Here is a 17,633-nt window from a genome sequence, read left to right as displayed (position 1 = left end):
AAAAACCCATACTTCTGTTTGGAATCAATGTCTCTACTACTAGCACCAGCTCCCTGCCCATTGAAGCCAAAGCCTTAATTAATTTTCGCTTCTTTCTTCCCGGAAATTCTTTCTACCAGAATTTGTCTAATTGATAACTTACCAAGTGTTTCTCCTATATACCTTCTTATCGCCACTGTGACTATCAATTCTCTAATGACGGTAAATAATGGCTCTCATATCTGGTGGACCGAAGTATCCTCCTGAGAGTTTGAATGAAAATGGTCCTGAAGGCTCATAGGGACTGGCACCATAGGGAGGTGTGGCCTTGTTGGAGTATGTGTGGCTTTGTTGGAGGAAGTGTGTCACTCAGGGTGGGCTTTGAGGTCTCAGAAGTTCAAACCAGGTCTGGGGGTTCACAGTCTCTTCCAGTTGCCTGCCAATCCAGATGTGGAAACCTTAACTACCTCTCCAGCACCGTGTCTGCCATGTGCTGCCATGCTGATAATGGACCGAACCTCTGAACTGTAAGCCAGCCCCAGTTAAATGTTTTCCTTTATAGGAGCTGCCGTGGTCATGGTGTCTCTTCACAGCAATAGAAACCCTAACTAGGACACTCCCTATCTCTCATTCAGTTCCCAAATGTCTCACCAGCTGCCTGCCCTTCTTGAAGCTTGCCATCCTCCATCCCCACAGATCATTTCCAGTTCCTCTCAGCTTGAGGCTTATCTTCCCCCTCTGGATGTCATCATCAGAACCTTGTTACTTCCTGTGTGACTTCCCACTTGCAGTCCTCAATGCTCACGTGCTTCCTCTCCTCTATCAGCAGACAGACACGCTCTTAGAGCAATCATTTATGCTTTGCCTTCGTGTTTTGTTGACACCTTGCACTTCTGAGGCCTAGGAAGGCTTCCTAAATATTTAATGAGTTGCTGGGTAACCCAATACAGGACATAACTTGCGATCAATATATTCATTGTTTCAAACTTTACTACCACACACAGATTATATGTTAATCACTGTCTCCCCTACTTCCAAGTAAGAAACTCTACCTATCTGTCATATGCATTAGCCACCTTGGATAATCCTTTTAACAAGCGACCTACGTTCATAGCCTTCCTCTTGCCTTCTTCTATTTGCATGCATACTCAAGGTCTTTCACAATTCTTTCTCCTTACCAGTTAGCTAGCCCCATGGAGACGTATTGGGGTGCCATGATGTCAAATAAATTCTCAATCCTAGAAATTACACAAAGAACAAGGGAGAACTGATGCATAGTTTATGTCATGCAGTTGCCCCAGACTAAAAAAAAAAAAATGAAAAAATGGTTCGTTTTGTTTTGTATATACAATCTTGACCTCTTATAAAGCATTAATTTTTCTAATACCCCCCAAACATAATGTTCTCCTTTCTGTCATTAGGGAGCTGATGCTAGAGAAACAGGTGAGTAGCAGAACTGGCCTCAGATACATGAAGTGTGAGCGCTCCATCATAACTGAAGCACAACTTCTGCTTCCTAGAGATATGAGCATATTGACATTGGTACTCTAAGGTTAACCACAGAGTGTAATAAAATCCTTCAGTGTTAGACAACGTGGAATCCAAAGTCTACATCTGCTGCTCTGTGGCTCCAAGGGCTAGTGCAAGATAGTTAATTGTAATCTCAATTTTCTTATCCCTAACACCAGGAAAATTCTATAAGGATTGAATGTGGTGTGGTGTGTTTCATCACAAGTCTCTGGTAAAAGACAACATACAGTATACATGTAACACACAGAGCAAATCAAAGCAGAGGCTTGTAATGTGGAAATGTTTAAACAGAAGGAAAAAGTCAGTTGTATTATCTTCACCCTGACCCTTCAAACTAAGTCCCTAGCCATTCAACTGAAGTCTAGGTTGTGTGGTGATTCTTAGCCTTGGTGAATCTGGGTCTAAATCTTGGGTCTCCAAACTCTGAGCTATGTAAATTGGAATACTTTTTCTACCCCTTGAAGCCATCATTTCTTCAACTAGCAAATTATTGTTGTTGTTGTTGTTATTATTGTTGTTGTTGTTGTTGTCAAAATTCTGTGTGTTGAAAACACAACCAGGACCCAGTGTGTAGCAAGCAAGGTGTAGCATTGCCTTAGCTCAAGTTGCTAAAACCCTTGGTGGGTTTAGTGCAAGTAAGAACTCTCTTTTACCATCTAGTTATGTTATAAGAATCATTTTAATAAGCAAAATTCTAGATTATTTCCAACTCCCTAGTCCCTCGGTGTAGTTACTGTAAATGTATTCTTGCGTCCTGAAGGTGGCTTCTGTGAGCCTAAAGTAAACCAGCCAGCAATTGGGACCTCAACTCTACAGCTGCATGGACTTGAATGATTCCTCCATCTTAACTAAGCTTGGAAGCTGATCCCTCCCACCTGCCCCATCTTCCCAACCCACTCCATGTCCACAATAAGAACTCAGCCCATAAGCCACCTGCCAATCTTGTGTAATCCTGAGACGAGAGCCCAATCACTCAGTTTAATAGAACGTCTGTCCTCTAAAACTAGGAGATAAGAAATAAGTGTTTTAGACTACTGAGTTCTTGATATTATGAAGAAATTGAATACTAGCATATTTGATTGACTATATGGAAATTGACTTTCCGTGGGATCTAATTGTTTGAACCTTCTTTGCAGGGCCTCCTAGGTTCTTATTCCATCTAGTTCTTCTGATTGTATTTTAGCTTTCATCAGTTGCTTCCAAATAGCCGTCATGCTCACAAAAATAGACCGTTAACTGACATTCCATCACGTCTTTCAATTTCTAGTTTCTTTTTTTTATTTTTAATTCTCAATTTTAATTTTTTTATTCATTTTACATTGCAACCACAATTCTTCTTCTCACATCTCCTCCAACACATGGCCACCTCCCTCCCAAGCCACCCCCTATCCCCTCCCCCCTGATGTGGGATTCCCCTCTGTATGCTATGAATAGGTTTTATTACCCTTGGTTAATAAAGAAGCTGCTTTGGGCCTAAGGGAGAGCAGAATATCGCCAGGTTAAAAGGGATATATATATATAAAGAGAGAGTAGGAAGAGTCAGTGAGAAACCATGTGGCCTCCATAGGAGACAGATGCCTGATGGTGGACAGAATCTTGCTGGTAGGCCACGACCTCATGACGATACACAGATTAATAGAAATGGGTTGACTTAACATATAAGAGCTAGCTAGAAAGATGCTTAAGCTATTGGTCAAACAGTATTGCAAATAATATAGTTTCCGCGTGATTATTTTGGGTTTGGATGGTCAGGAACAAACAAGCAGTCTCTACCAACACCTCCCAAAGAGTAAGGCCTCCTATGGGAGTCAACAAAGCTTGGCTCATTAAGCTGAAACTGGACCAAGCTCCTCCCCTTTGCATCAAGGTTGAACAAGGCATCCCAGCATAGGAAATAGGCTACAAAAAGCCAGCTCGTGTGCCAGGGACTGATCATGATCCCACTGCCAGCGTCCCCTCAAATAGACCAAGCAACACAATTGTCTCCCATATGAAGAGGGCCTAGTTCAGGCCCATGCAGGCTCCACAGTTGTCAATCTAGAGTTTTGTGGAGTCCCAAAAGCTTGGGTCAGCTGTCTCTGTACATCTCCCTGTCATGATCTTGACCACCCTCCTTTGCTCACATAATCTGTCCTCCCTCTCTTCGACTGGATTCCCAGAGCTCAGCCTGGTGCTTGATTGTGGATATCTGCATCTGCCTGAAGGTTCTATGATGACAATTAGGGTATTTGCCAATCTGATTATAGGGGAAAGCCGGTTCAGGTACCTACCCTCTCCACTATTGCTAGGAATCTCAGCTGAAGTCATCCTTGTGAAATTCTGAAAATTTCCCTAGAAACTAGACATCAAAATATCATTTTCTAATTTCTGTTCTTAGAAATAATTCTCAATTGTCAGGGCATACCTTTTCTACAGGTGGGTACCCTTTGGCCTTCTTTTAAGCATCTCTCATTGTTCCTTGGTTGCTTGGTTGGTTTTTATGTTGTTGTTTCCTGTAGAGAGAAGATAACAGACAGCTGCTTACCCTAACCTTTTTTTTTTTAAAATTATTATTCCTAGTTCCTTAATAACCAGTTTCCTGACTCTGGTGGGTGAAAAGGTTTAAGGATGATCATATTAAAAAGGATGTGACAGTGGCTGCAAAAATAGAAATAACACCCATCTTTTTAATTAGGCTCTGTGTTAAATATATTCTACTCCCTTCCATGCACTGTATTAGGCAGCTTTAAAAAATCTGTTTGCGGATGCACAAAAGTCCTCCTCATGAGCTAGGACAGTGTCACGAGACACGTGTCTTGTACAAAGTTCTACAATAGACAGTTCTGGAGAAGATTAAACTATCACATGATTTATGTCCATTTAGAGATTAATGTAACAGAAGAGGATCCGTTTGAGGTGTTCATAGGGCACAGCTGGGGAATTTACATAAGTAAGATTAAATCCTAGTATTTGCTCTTTTCTAGCTTTCTGCCTGGTTGGGGAATATTTCAAATCCTATCTTGATTTTGGGTTAAGTGACTCATAGTAAGCAATAGAGGCTTTCCTTATCAGGATGATGGTGGTACCGAAGTTTAGAAAACCAATAAATCAGTTGATTGGGGAATGCAAAGAAAGAGGTATAGCTGCCCGAAGGGTAGATGCAATCTCTTCTATGGGGAAAGCCTCATAAAGCCATTACCTCTTGGTGGCTGTCTGTCTAGAAGGGTCAGGCTCCTTAACATTAACATTTGTTAATGATTATCCAAGGGTAGAATTGTTTTGGAATGTGTTTAAAGCTGATTTTCAAAGCCCAAGTAAAATATGTAACTCACTGGAGAGACAATTATTTGAGCACAGAAGGGGAAATGAAGACGGTAGAGGGAAAACAGCTGTCCCTGATTTTTTTTTCCTCTTATAAAACTAATTCTACTTTTTGACTATGGGGAACACTTTCAATGAACCCACATTTTAAATTTATGTGGGAGATATATATTAAAGAAGACATTTATTTTATTTCCCATGCATCAGTCTATGAAATTTAACTACAAAGTTACATAATAGAGTTAGAAATAAAACACAAGTCCATAGAATTCCTATTTTACTCAGTATATTTTTTAGAATCCAATTCTTAAAATTTTGCGGCTATTTGAGGGAGGGATGTTGAAATTCTTTTTAAAGAATTTGAATATGATTAACTTATTTCATAACGAAATCTGCATTCAACTTTTCTGTGGTTATTGAGAATAAATCACACTTTAATGTCTTATTACTGTAGAGATTTGCTCTGGGAACCACTGTAAAGATATCCAAATAAATATTAATGTGAGGTTTTCTTATGGAGACTTATAGGCATTTTCACATTGAAATGGCACAGTCTAGTCCCCGTTTAATTCCCTGACACTAGCCAAACCCTTTTAATAATCTAAACACAACTTCTAGAGGAGGATGGGCTGCCATTCATTTTTTGATTCAATTCCAAAGTTCCTTTCAGAGTAATAAAAAACATTTTCTGAGGAAGCAGAAAATGACCTTGTTTCATTATTTAAGCAGCTCAGCCCCTTTGATATTTTCCAAGCGCATGGGGTTGGCTTCAAGGCCGTTTGACTTTCAGAAGCGTTTTTTTGAACAGTGATGATGTCACCATGGAGGTCGTCAAGCACAGTTCTGTGTTGGGTTATTAAGAAGGAGGGAGTGAAACAGTCCTTGAAAGGCCTACCTAGATTTAACTGTATATCCTAATCTTAGGGGAAGACTATTTGGAAGCTCCCCAAAGGAAAACAAAAATATTTGCACGTTGTAAATAACAGCATCTTGTGGTGTGAAATAACATATACACTGAAGATAAATCACAGTCAATTAAAAAAAAACAATAAAACTTAAATGTTATTAAGCTATATATTTATCTCTATTTTGCATTATCATTTCCTCTGGTAAAGACATGTAGTTAAGTAATATGCACTAAATATCTTGAAATTACGTTGAATCTGGCTGTTCAAATGGTATGTTTGAAAGGCCTTAGAATATCCCCGTATTTTCCCCATCTTCTCTCAAGCTGAGGAATTACATCATCCAAAGCCTAGTCTACATTTCAAAAGTATCAGAGTAATAGCTAAAAGGAAACCATGAAAATGATATTTTAAAAAGGTTTGCCATACGGTGAAAAAAAAAAAAAGATTTCAGTGTAGATTAAAACTGAATTCCACACACTAATGAAAGTATCCAAGTGGGGTATCCATTTTTACACGAAAGCCCCCAATTCCTGATTGTTTCTTTTATTTTTGAAAGAATCAAACTAAGCAGCATCCAGACTTACTTTTTCTCTAACATACCGGCAGACCCTCTCTTCCTTTCCTCACCTAGAGTACCCTCCTCTTCTAGGTTGACCCAACTCAGTGCACCTCTCTGGGTGATCATGTCACTTCCTGGCTGGATGCCACGTCTTACTGAGGCTTGTCTCACACTCAATCTAGTGCCAAAGCCTTAACCTTAATCTTCGTGGTTCACCTGGCCGGTTTTCCAGAATGTACCCTTGCACATTGCCTGCCTTCTCCTCTATACAAAAGCGAAGTCCCACCCTCTTTATAGTTCTTTATCTAAATGTTTCATAGCCACAGGACACTGTAGGCTTAAAATTACAGCTGTTGTTATAATGAACCTTATTGCCTAGCTAATGCTTTAATAGCATAAAACATTGAAAGACTTGAAAATATTTAAAAGTTACTAATTTTCATATCCAGGCTTGCCTGGTTTCCTAGTTCACCAGCTTTAGGCTTTGAAATCTTGGGAATATAGGCCCAGGTCCAGGGAGATTTTGTTTGTTCTCTCTTGGTGTGTGTGTGTGTGTGTGTGTGTGTGTGTGTGTGTGTGTGCGCGTGCGTGCTCATGACCAAACCCCAAACCCATGGACACGCTAGACAACAATGCAACTATTAAATTCCACCTCAAGTTTTAAAACTATTTTTAAAGAGTCCACTTCTCAATAGAAGATAAGGGATTTTTAAAAATCGCTTCTTCTTTTTATAATCATAAGAATTCCAAGCCACATTCATTTCTTCAGAAAGCAAAAACAGAGAGTCAGTCTGAGGCTGAGAAGGACTTTCTTTCTCAAAGGGGTTTAAGGTGGACCCTCAATTATGTCATGTGGAGAAGAATGTCTTCGTTCTGGATGGCGAACAGAAGAACCGTTGTCAGCAGAATGGACAGAATGGGCCTGGAAAATGCTCAGCTATTTTGAAAATAAATGTCAGGACGTCAGCTCCCCATGGCTCTGGCCTCGGGCTATCATTACTTGGCCATATCACAACAGTTAGAGCTCGCCCTATATGTTAACCCCATCCGACGAGTAAACAAAGAGGGCCAGAGATCCTGCAAATCAACTTTTATTGCTTTCATGTCACACGGATGAAGAAGTCACTTGGTTTTCCTCCTTTGTATTGCTTTTGCAGGCTCACAATTTATTATTGATTTATAGCCTCACAAACAACAGCAACAGCATACACGAGTAGCCCTATGAGCTCTCAGTCAGTAACTCTGGGCAATTAAATATGATAGAGGCAAATGGGAATGTAGGTTTGATGGACAGGTGAGGCTAGCTAGTATTCATAAAACCTTTATAATGGAAATGCTGGTATTAGTGACATTTGAAATTTATCCCTTATGTTCTGCCTTATTGATAATACTAGTGGGGTTGTAATTATTTCCAGGTAGTGACAACGATCAAGAACAAATAAGATTAAATTTAGTTGCATTTTTGTCACATGCTCTGCAGCAACAGAGCAAAAGACAAGACACCCCATAATAAGATGGCTGTATGAGTTCCACTTCAAAACTCTTGTTGTTACATGTTACTTAAAAGAGATCGCCTTCTTAAACCTTCCTAGAAGGCTTTATTTATGAGGGAGTTTGGGATGTATACATGCAGAGGGAAGAGAAGTAGATGAGGGGAGCATTATTTTATAGTCCATGTATTTCTGATACGTTACTTAGGCAGCTGAATCAACTCCACCTTCAAGTTGATGGCATCAACATCTCCTCATATAATACAGGAAAAATGGAAACACTTGAAAGTCAATCACAAGCTAATAGGTTGACCTAAGATGTTGACACTAGATGTCATACACCTAATATAAGATATCTGAAAGTACCAGTATATGTAAAAATATAAAGTATTCTTATGCTTACAATAAATACATGTCTTTATGTACTGTGTGTGCATACATGTGTCTGCAGTAGGAGTTATATGTGTGTATTAAAATGCTAGAAGCAGATGTACAAAATAGAATCATGGTTTGTCATTGTGCTATGGGATTTTGGATAACTATTAGTTTCTTTTTAATGTACATTTTTAAAATTATTAAGAACACGCATTACCAATATTATTTCCCTAACAGGAGAATCAAATAAGTATATTTAAGTAAGATTTGTGGAGCAAAGATTTAAGCATATTTTATTGTGTAATACATGACTTTGCATCATTTAATATATAACATAAAACTTTCTGATCTTTTGACAACAGGACTGCCTACATGTGATTGATCAATAAAATTATTTTCGTTTTATTTTTTAGTCTGATTGCTTACTGAGTATAGAAATGAGCTAGCACCTTGGAAGCCTAAGTCCAATAGATTTGTCCTAATCTTGCAAGCATTAATTCAAAGTTGAATGAGCTTTCAATTTTCTTTTTAATTGAACCTGTTATTCAGAAACCAGGAGAGAAGATGTTTGCCTCTGACTTGTCCCTCTTTCCTCCTTCAAATGTGAAGCCCACGCATACCAGAAATGCAGAAACACAAAGCTAACTAACCAAACACAGAGAAGAAAAGAGTCAGTGTTTGCTTGCAGGCACACACACACACACACACACATTCACACACATGCACAATGAAGGTTGTCAAATCTCTTAAGAAATAGTTTAACATTTGGAGATATTTTGCTCTCACTTTTAAAAGTCTTGTAGCCATACACATAGTTCAAAAATGGAAAAATAAGAGAAAACAATTTCCATAATAAACCACAAATGAAATCATAACAGTGTTTATATTTAACAACAACGCTTAGAAATAATCACTGCATCATATGTGTTAATTGGCATCATTTCACCCTCATAACAAGCCCAAGGTCATTTTTTTTTTATTTTTTTATTTTTTTATTTATTTTTGGTTTTTCGAGACAGGGTTTCTCTGTGGTTTTGGAGCCTGTCCTGGAACTAGCTCTTGTAGACCAGGCTGGTCTCAAACCCACAGAGATCCGCCTGCCTCTGCCTCCCGAGTGCTGGGATTAAAGGCGTGCGCCACCACTGCCCGGCTCCAAGGTCATTTTCACGGTTGTTTTAAGGCTGTTCTCCTACAGCACAGAAGTGCTCACATCATAGTGTAATGTTTTCAGCCTCTTGCAATCCTGCACTTATCCCGTAAAAAGGGGGGTCATAGTAAATGTGATTAGTTATGCATACAGTTGTGAGCTTCTTCGGTAGTGTCTCTTCAGTGAAACCACAAGGAACTCAGTGCTAAAGTCTGGTCTCCCATTTGCTTACTGTTGCCTCCAGCATTCAGCTCAGTGACTGACACAGAGAGAAAATGCCAAAGTTACTTTAAAATGGGTGATGGTAGCCAATGACTCAGTGGCATCTGATTCACGTTGGACCTTCTATTTTAAAGAGGATTTAAATATTGCTTTTAAACAGTATCTGAAATATCACTTTTAACAGTGTTATCTACTAGTGTTTGGGGAGGTTTAAAGAGTTATTCTGGAGAGCTATGCTCTTAGCAAAATGCCTACATCAAAATACTTAATATTGTCCATTGTGGCATGTGAGAAATGCTACATGATCTAGAAAACAATCAGCCCACGGTGAAGTGTTTGTTCAGTGACCTGTTTGGGTGACTTGGGGAAGGTTATCTTAATTACTTTGAGATTGTATGCAAGCATCTTTTAAATTTAAAAAATGCATGTAAAGTTAGCTAGCCATGGTTAGAGCTATAAATATTAAGTGAGACATACAAGGTACCTAAGATGCTGAAGAAAGTCCTTACATAATTGGTCACTTCAAGTAGAGACCAAATGAGCTTGGTTGCCTACCTCATACAAGCTTCCATAACTTACAAACAGAGACCATCATCTTAAATTGAAAAGTCCATGAAATGAATGCTATTTATGTGTTGCACAAGATCATGGACCACCTGTACCAAAACAATAAATTGACTACTAGAAGAGTAGTAGTCAATTTGTGGCATAGTATCATTCCTATATACATAAAACACCGTCTCCATGGGAGGAAAACAATGGAAGGTATAAAGAAGCTACAGACAGTGGAAAAACCATTAATCCGGATAAGCACAATCTAGCAAAGGAACAGAATCTATGTGTTAATTTATGAGAATGTCGACAATTTGTCATTCCAATCATATGACCAAGATCTTGAAATCACCTACAAACAAAGTAACTGTGTATCTGCCAGTCTTTATGATAAAGTACTACCAGGGCTTTGAGTGGGCTGGGTAAAAATATGATTTATTCAACCACAACTCTGGTGACATGTCCAATTGTTCTATCTTTAATTAGTAAAGACTTGCACTTCACAGATATAAACTGAAGTTAATTAGGGTCTCAACATTAAAAATGCGGATCTCTATAACACAGAAGAAACCTATAGGCATCAGGGAATCACCAAATTTATGTTTGGGGGAATCCTTTGTTTTATTCCTAGATAATAAGAACAGCTAAACAAGCAAGATGTCCATAACCACAGATATTTACAACTTCTTTTCCCACAAAGCTAGTAAAAAGAATATCAAATAGTTCTGCTAACATGGAAAGTTCACACTCGGTCATTAACATAAACACAGATCTCCCATTGATTTAATTTATTAAATCATTAATGGGGAGGGAAAGGAGTAAAAGTCTATTCACATAGGTGGTTAGAGTGAGGCTCACCCTCTGTGCCCACGATGCCACTGGAGAAAAGCCTTTGGAAACAGCTAAAAGAGAACCGCTCCCAGCACTGACCTCCGTCTCTAGTAGGTAAGAAGTTAGTCGCTTAGGCAGTATGCTGTGTAGCTTTCCCCGTTCTGTTCTGAAATAAATTGCCACGTCAAGAAGACCTCTGCTCTAGTGGTCAGCTCAGTAGAAAAATACTGAAGCATTCCAGGAATGGGGCCATTTTCTTCTCTAATGAAGCAGGAAAATAAGCACGTAGTGGAGTAATGTTTTGCATCTCTATAGAGCCACTTCCATCCTGCTATGAAGGATGAAGCAACATACTCCAAGAGCAAAACTGATTTTATGGTGTTTTGTCCCAAAACACCTGGATGAGAAAGAAAGAAAAATCGGCAAGTTAAGGAAATAGGTCTGGCTATAACTTCAGTTGACTTAAATCCCTGTTCAACTTGGGATGCTCTCTGCAATGAGATGCTCACTTTGTCTCCCTTATGTCCTTTCTGCTTTCTTTTTTTTTCTTTTTTATTTATTTATTAAAGATTTCCGTCTCTTCCCTGCCACCGCCTCCCATTTCCCTCCCCCTCCCCCAGTCAAGTCCCCCTCCCTCCTCAGCCCGAAGAGCAATCAGGGTTCCCTGCCCTGTGGGAAGTCCAAGGAACCCCCACCTCCATCCAGGTCTAGTAAGTTGAGCATCCTTTTCTGCTTTCTTAATAGATCCTATTCTTCCTTCCATGAGTATTTTGGTCTCCACAAACTACTATTGCAAGATCCTTTCTCATTTTACTCTTTCATCCCTGGCTGCCACACTCCGCATGCGCATGCCCAGCATGCAATTTTAACCGAATGCAGAGACCAATTAGCTGTGTAGTGCCAGAAGATAAAATGACAGACAGCAAATTTAAGATATTCGTGGATTGTTGCACATGCTCAGAGAACCTGGAAATCCTGTGTTCTGTAGCACAGAATGGGTGTTCTGGGAGCTGAGCAGAGAGGGGCTTAGGTTTTACAGACAGGAAGAGACTGAGAAGAGCAGTATGGAGCTCAGTGGCGGAGCATTGCCCTGGCACACACAACATGCCTCCCACCTCGCAAAAAAACACTCTCAGTACAAACCAATAGACTCCCACATTTAATGGGAGGAACTACCTTCATTCGTGCTTTTAATGCTATGAAATATCTCCCATGAGCTCATGTTTAGCAGTTGGCCTTAAGCTAGAGATACTGTTTTTGAAGACTGTATGCTTTTAGCACATAGTGCCTGATTGGTGAGCACAGGTCCTAGGGTTGGATCCTAAGAGTTAAGGTCTGGTCCTATTTCTAGTTCTAATGATGCTTTTTAAAAAATCAGCCAAAGTGTGATCAATGCTACAAGCTACCTCAGACACAATAGCATTCTCTCCCCACCAAGAGCTGTTGTTTTTCTTTTCTTTTTTTTAATACAATCCTCATTTTAATCAAGGGAGGATGTATTCTGGCTCATGATTTTAAAGAATATAATCCCATTTAAAATTTTAATGTATCTAAATATATGATTATTTGCATGATTACATATGTGTGTGCACAGACATACCCATAGCAAAGTCCTAAACACAACAATTTAGGCTGTCACAAAAGAGCAAAGTAGGGAGGCAAATTCACAAAGTTGATGTTAAGGAAAATGGGGAATGATGGTTTTTCTACTCTTGCATCTTTAACCACAACCCAAGACCATAATCTTTGAGAATTGAGTCCTACACCTGGGTTGTTCTCTGTACCCACAAGGCTCTCCTGATCTCAATGTGCAATCCCTGACCCTGAGCGAGAAAGCACAAGTCTGTACTTCCCTGAGCCACCTCTATGACATTTTTCTTAAACATGCCCCTACCCAGTTCAAATCTAAGCGATATTTTATATTGTCACTTCCTCAACTGAGGACTGCTTTCCTACAGCTACAAAGGGAGCTTTGGCATTTCTTTCTGGAATTCTGAGGAAAGATGTTAATTATTCACCAGACTAAGAAGTAGTTTACTAAGATAACCTGTTTAATATTTTACCCTAATCTGACCTTTTTTTAATTAGCCACTCAGAAAGAGGCCCAAGTCTTCATTGGCACCCATTGTTTCTGCTTAATCTTGTTTGTTTTTTCTTATCTTAACTCCTCCTGGGAACACATCTTGAAAGGTGAAAATAAACAAATAAAAGTTTCTCGTGTTAAAGTTCTTAGCTTCGTGCAAGCCAGTATTTGCAGTGCTGTTCCTTTGAGTCTATGATCTCTGTCGGGATTTTTGCCTGAGCTCTGCAAAACTCTGAGACCTTGTAGGAAAAGGCTGTGTCTTTCTCCACCGGTTCTGCTATGCTGATGCCACTTCCGAAGCAGCTGTGGGTGAGCCCCCCCTCAAAATAAAGGAGGCACAAACAAATAAGTCTTAAGACGACAAGAAATGAGCATAAAGAAACATAAATGATCACAAATGGGTAAAAACCTAAGTGTGGATGCATAGTCTAAAGATGTTATGCTAAGTGTGTTAAAACTAATGTTGATGGCTGAGTCTGTGGATGATAAATAATATTAAAGTAAAATGAAAGTATTGTTTTAATAAATAGCTACTTGGAAATGACAGTTCTTATTTAAAAAGAGCTTAACTATGTCTGCTTTATTTAGCAAATTTTCAACTACTTTACTATTTTTCTGCCTAAACATTTAATTTAGAAAGCCCTCATTGGCCGGGAACACATGCCCGCTGGATGTTTCTTTCAGCATTTTATACTGAACTTACAAAGAAATGTCATATTTTAGATGGTTAAAAGGTTATGATAAACATATTAATGAGCACATTGTTCATGAGGAAAACTAACACTGGACTATGAATTACTGTGTCAGTTCAATTTTCAGTACTGCTTAAGAGGAAAGACTCATTGTCGTTTGCATGTTTCAGCAGCTTCAATCCAAAGTTACTTGGGTCTCTATGCTTCTGGCTCCAGGCAGAAGCAGAGCATCATGGTAGCAGCAGTATACCAAAGGCTACACTACCAGACAGGAGACAGGAAGGGAAGACCAGGGAACAGTCATAACATTCACAATTACCCTTTCCACCCACCCCTAACTCACTACCACTAAATTAGACCCCACCCCTAAATGCTTCTAGAATATCCCAAAATAGTGCCATCAGCAACAGCTGGGGTCTAAGCCCCAACATATGAGCGTGTTGGAGTCATTTTATCTTTAAACCACAACAACCAGAGAGACTCGACTCTATTCCTTTTGAGCAGCTTACTATAGGGTATCCAGACCCAACATCCTAGAACAAACAAGGCGGATATTTTAAATTACAGGATTTCACTACTGAGATCAGGCTAGTTCTAAAATAGCTGAGGTGCTTTTTGCTCTTGTATGTCAAACATATAGTTTGATAGATGCTGGGCAAGGCAAGTATGGTGAAAATGGCATCAACCATATATGTGTGTATATATATGTGTGTGTGTGTGTGTGTGTTTTAAATACTTTCCATTTTCCCTTACATTCTTTGGTGATAAGAAGATAAGAGGCTATTACATCTATGTTTTACAAGAAGAGCAGTGGTGGCGCATGCCTTTAATCCCAGCGCTCGGGAGGCAGAGGCAGGCAGATCTCTGTGAGTTCGCGGCCAGCCTGGTCTACAAGAGCTAGTGCCAGGACAGGCTCCAAAGCTACAGAGAAACCCTGTCTCGAAAAACCAAAAAAAAAAAAAAAAAAAAAAAAAAAGAAACAAGAAGAATCTGAGGCTTATAGAGTGTAATAAATTCCTTCATAGGCTTTTGTCTAATAAATACTGTCATAGTACTAGAAGATAAGTGTTTGAAAAGACATACACTGCTCTGCTTGACCCAATACTGTGTGACCAACTCCTATAAGGATTGAACTTATGACCTTGGCCTAATGAATACCACATTTCTAGTAAATAAGGAATTTGAGGCAAGTGGATATTAATCCTAAAATGTCTACAACATAGACAGTTAATACCTTATGTAATTTTTATAATAAATGCAGCATTTCTGGGTCGAGGATGTTTTCTCTGAATTGGTATTTTCTTCATATCTTTGTTGTATTTTTCACTGTATTTTCTAATTTCTGTTGTCATGTTGTTGTTGCTGCTCTTAATTAATTGTTTTCTTGACACCAGCTCATTATAAGTATGACCTCTGTGTATTTTTTGAAGCTCACTCTATCATTCTGTGACCTCCTCCACAGGCACAAGGGACAGGAATGTTTTCCTTTTTCCTTTGTTCAGCTCTGATGGAAGATCAAGAAACAATCAACTGTAAGTAATTAGAAGCTACTGAGTTTTTAAAAAAGAAGTCTAGAGACAAAAATCTAAAAGTATGTTTTTTAACCACAGTATAATGAATCTATGTAAAATTAGCCATGCTTAGAAACTGAATATTTAGAATAAACCCATATCCTTTGAATGCTCAAGAAAATCATCCCATTTCCAGTTTTCTTCCTGACAGGAAAAATCTGTCAACAGATTCACTAACAGTCAAAACCATAGATCTGTAAGCTAGAAAAAGATAGAATATTAAAAACAGCCATTGCTTTCTTGCTTTTGTGTTTGAGAATTTTAACCTCAGTTTGCTAGTGGAAGCGTTTTGAAGGAACATGAACGCATAGAGTAGTATGTACAGAGAATGCCACCTTCCTAGAATAAGTGGGTTGGGGAAAGATATATCATTTTCCTCCCAATGTAGGACGAAGAGTAAAGGGAAAGACAGCAGAGAAAGTTATTGATTTGGGACTGAGAAATTGTATTCTCATTGATCTCGACAGTAAGATGAACTATACTTAGATCATTATAGCCTGGGAATCCACAAAATCAAGTGTTTGTCATGGTCAGCCAGTTCAGCTCTTGCTGACGCGTGTAATGGAGCTTTCCAGCCAAGGCTGAGTTTTGGTCCTTAGCCCTGCTGTGTCTCTTGCAGATCTCGGGGGTGAGCCACACATTTGCAAGGCAGAGGGAGCAGAGGGAGCAGAGGGCAGTGAGCCCCCATTCCAACACTCATGGGGAGCAAAGGGCAGTGAGCCCCCATTCCAACACTTGTGGGGAGCTCGGGGACACTTTCTCCTTTTGTGGATGTTCAGTTCTCTTTATTTCAAAGAGTAAGTGTTCTTTAAGCTACCAAAATGATCATTTTTCATGCAAGGGTGACAAAAGAGAAGGCACTAAGCATTCTTGTCACTGAGGCCATTTAGCTTCAAGACCAAGAAGAAAACAATCAAAGAATAGAAGGCCTTCCTCCAGTAAATGCTTTTAATGTGACCATCTCCTCCAAGCACAGATCCTATCATTAATCAAAATGCAAAAGAAGTAGACCATTGACAGGAAAACAGAAGGCACTGAAATTGGGGGAAAGTCTAGATATATCGAGATAGGGCAGCTTCATAACAGGGTTTGCAAAGCTGGGGAAATAATTAATAAGCTCGACTGCAATGGAAGTTTTATTCTCTAGTGAATAATGAAGTAGAATAATTATGCACGGAGAAAATTCATTAAAGGAAAACATTCCTAGTACAAGGTAGAAGGATGACTGCGAACACGTAAGCAAACGTGGCAGGCAATAGCTCAAGTCTCTGGCTACAGTGGAAACAAGGAGACTGACAAAAACAAGCTAGCCAAAAACAAACAGAATGTAAAAGGCATTTAAACTAAGACAAGTCTTAAGATTATTTTTTTGGCTGATAGAAGGCAATGGCTAAGCTGAAAATCTGCCTTCATAGGAAAATGGTACAGTAGGCATCAAAATTCATTTAAAAATCGACTTTTAAAAATAAATGTAAAGACTGGGCAGAAAACGCTGGAGTAGCTGCTGGCCAGGGGTCAGTTTGTCAGCTGCTCCAGCTACCAGTGAGACCCTCCCACCCATTCGCCTGCCCCCTGTCCCATTTACCTTGCAGCCTACTTCTGCAAAGAGGTACGATTGAAGAGACTACGTATTCATTGAATTTTGTGTTGAGGACAGTAAAGATGTTAATGCAAATTTTGAAATATCCAAACTTACTTTCAATTGTCTTGGAGGAAGTGATGATTTTAAGCATTTAAATGAAATTGATCTCTTTCACTCTATTGATCCAAATGATTCCAAGCGTAAAAGAACAAACAGATCAATTTTCTGTTGTTTGCGGAAAGGAGAATCTGGCCAATCGTGTTCTAGGTTAACAAAGGAGAGGGCAAAGCTTAATTGACTTAGTGTGGACTTCAACGATTGGAGAGACCAAGAGGGGGATTCAGACAAAGATGGGTTCAATTTTGACCGTTTCTCTGAGATGATGGATCACATGGGTGGTAATGAGGATGTAGATTTACCAGAATTAAATGGAACAGATGATAATTCACAAGACAGTGATGCTGAAAAATTGCCAGATCCGGAGTAAAGAATGTCATCGCCTGGGTTTGGAGAAAGAAAAGTAACTTCTGCAAGATTTCATAATTGCGACAATTCCTGAGTTGACAGCTCTAAAGGCAGATGCCATGTTTGCCTCCTGTAATCCATTTTTCAACCTGGTTTCTTCTTCTTTTTTTTTTTTTTTTAATGTTTTTAAAGGCTTCACAAGGGCTGATAATGTACCATTGTCTGAGGCAGTTTAAGTCAGCTAAGGCAAAATCCTTATGCATGAACATTTCCCAGGATTCCATGAGGCAGTTGAGATCCTAGGCAGCTCTGATAAATAAACCCATTACACCTAAGACTTCTTTCTT

The 17,633-nt window shown here is 39.2% G+C and overlaps 1 pseudogene; it reads left to right on the top strand.

The window, feature by feature from the left end:
* Positions 1-17,308, top strand: part of LOC101981387 — a 17,790-nt pseudogene extending 482 nt beyond the window's left edge.
* Positions 17,309-17,633: the final 325 nt, after the last annotated feature.

Source organism: Microtus ochrogaster, chromosome 24, assembly GCF_000317375.1.
Source record: "Microtus ochrogaster isolate Prairie Vole_2 chromosome 24, MicOch1.0, whole genome shotgun sequence".
Lineage (NCBI taxonomy): Eukaryota > Metazoa > Chordata > Mammalia > Rodentia > Cricetidae > Microtus > Microtus ochrogaster.
The sequence above is the reverse complement of the archived record's forward strand: the minus strand, read 5'-3'. Positions and strand labels throughout refer to the sequence as shown.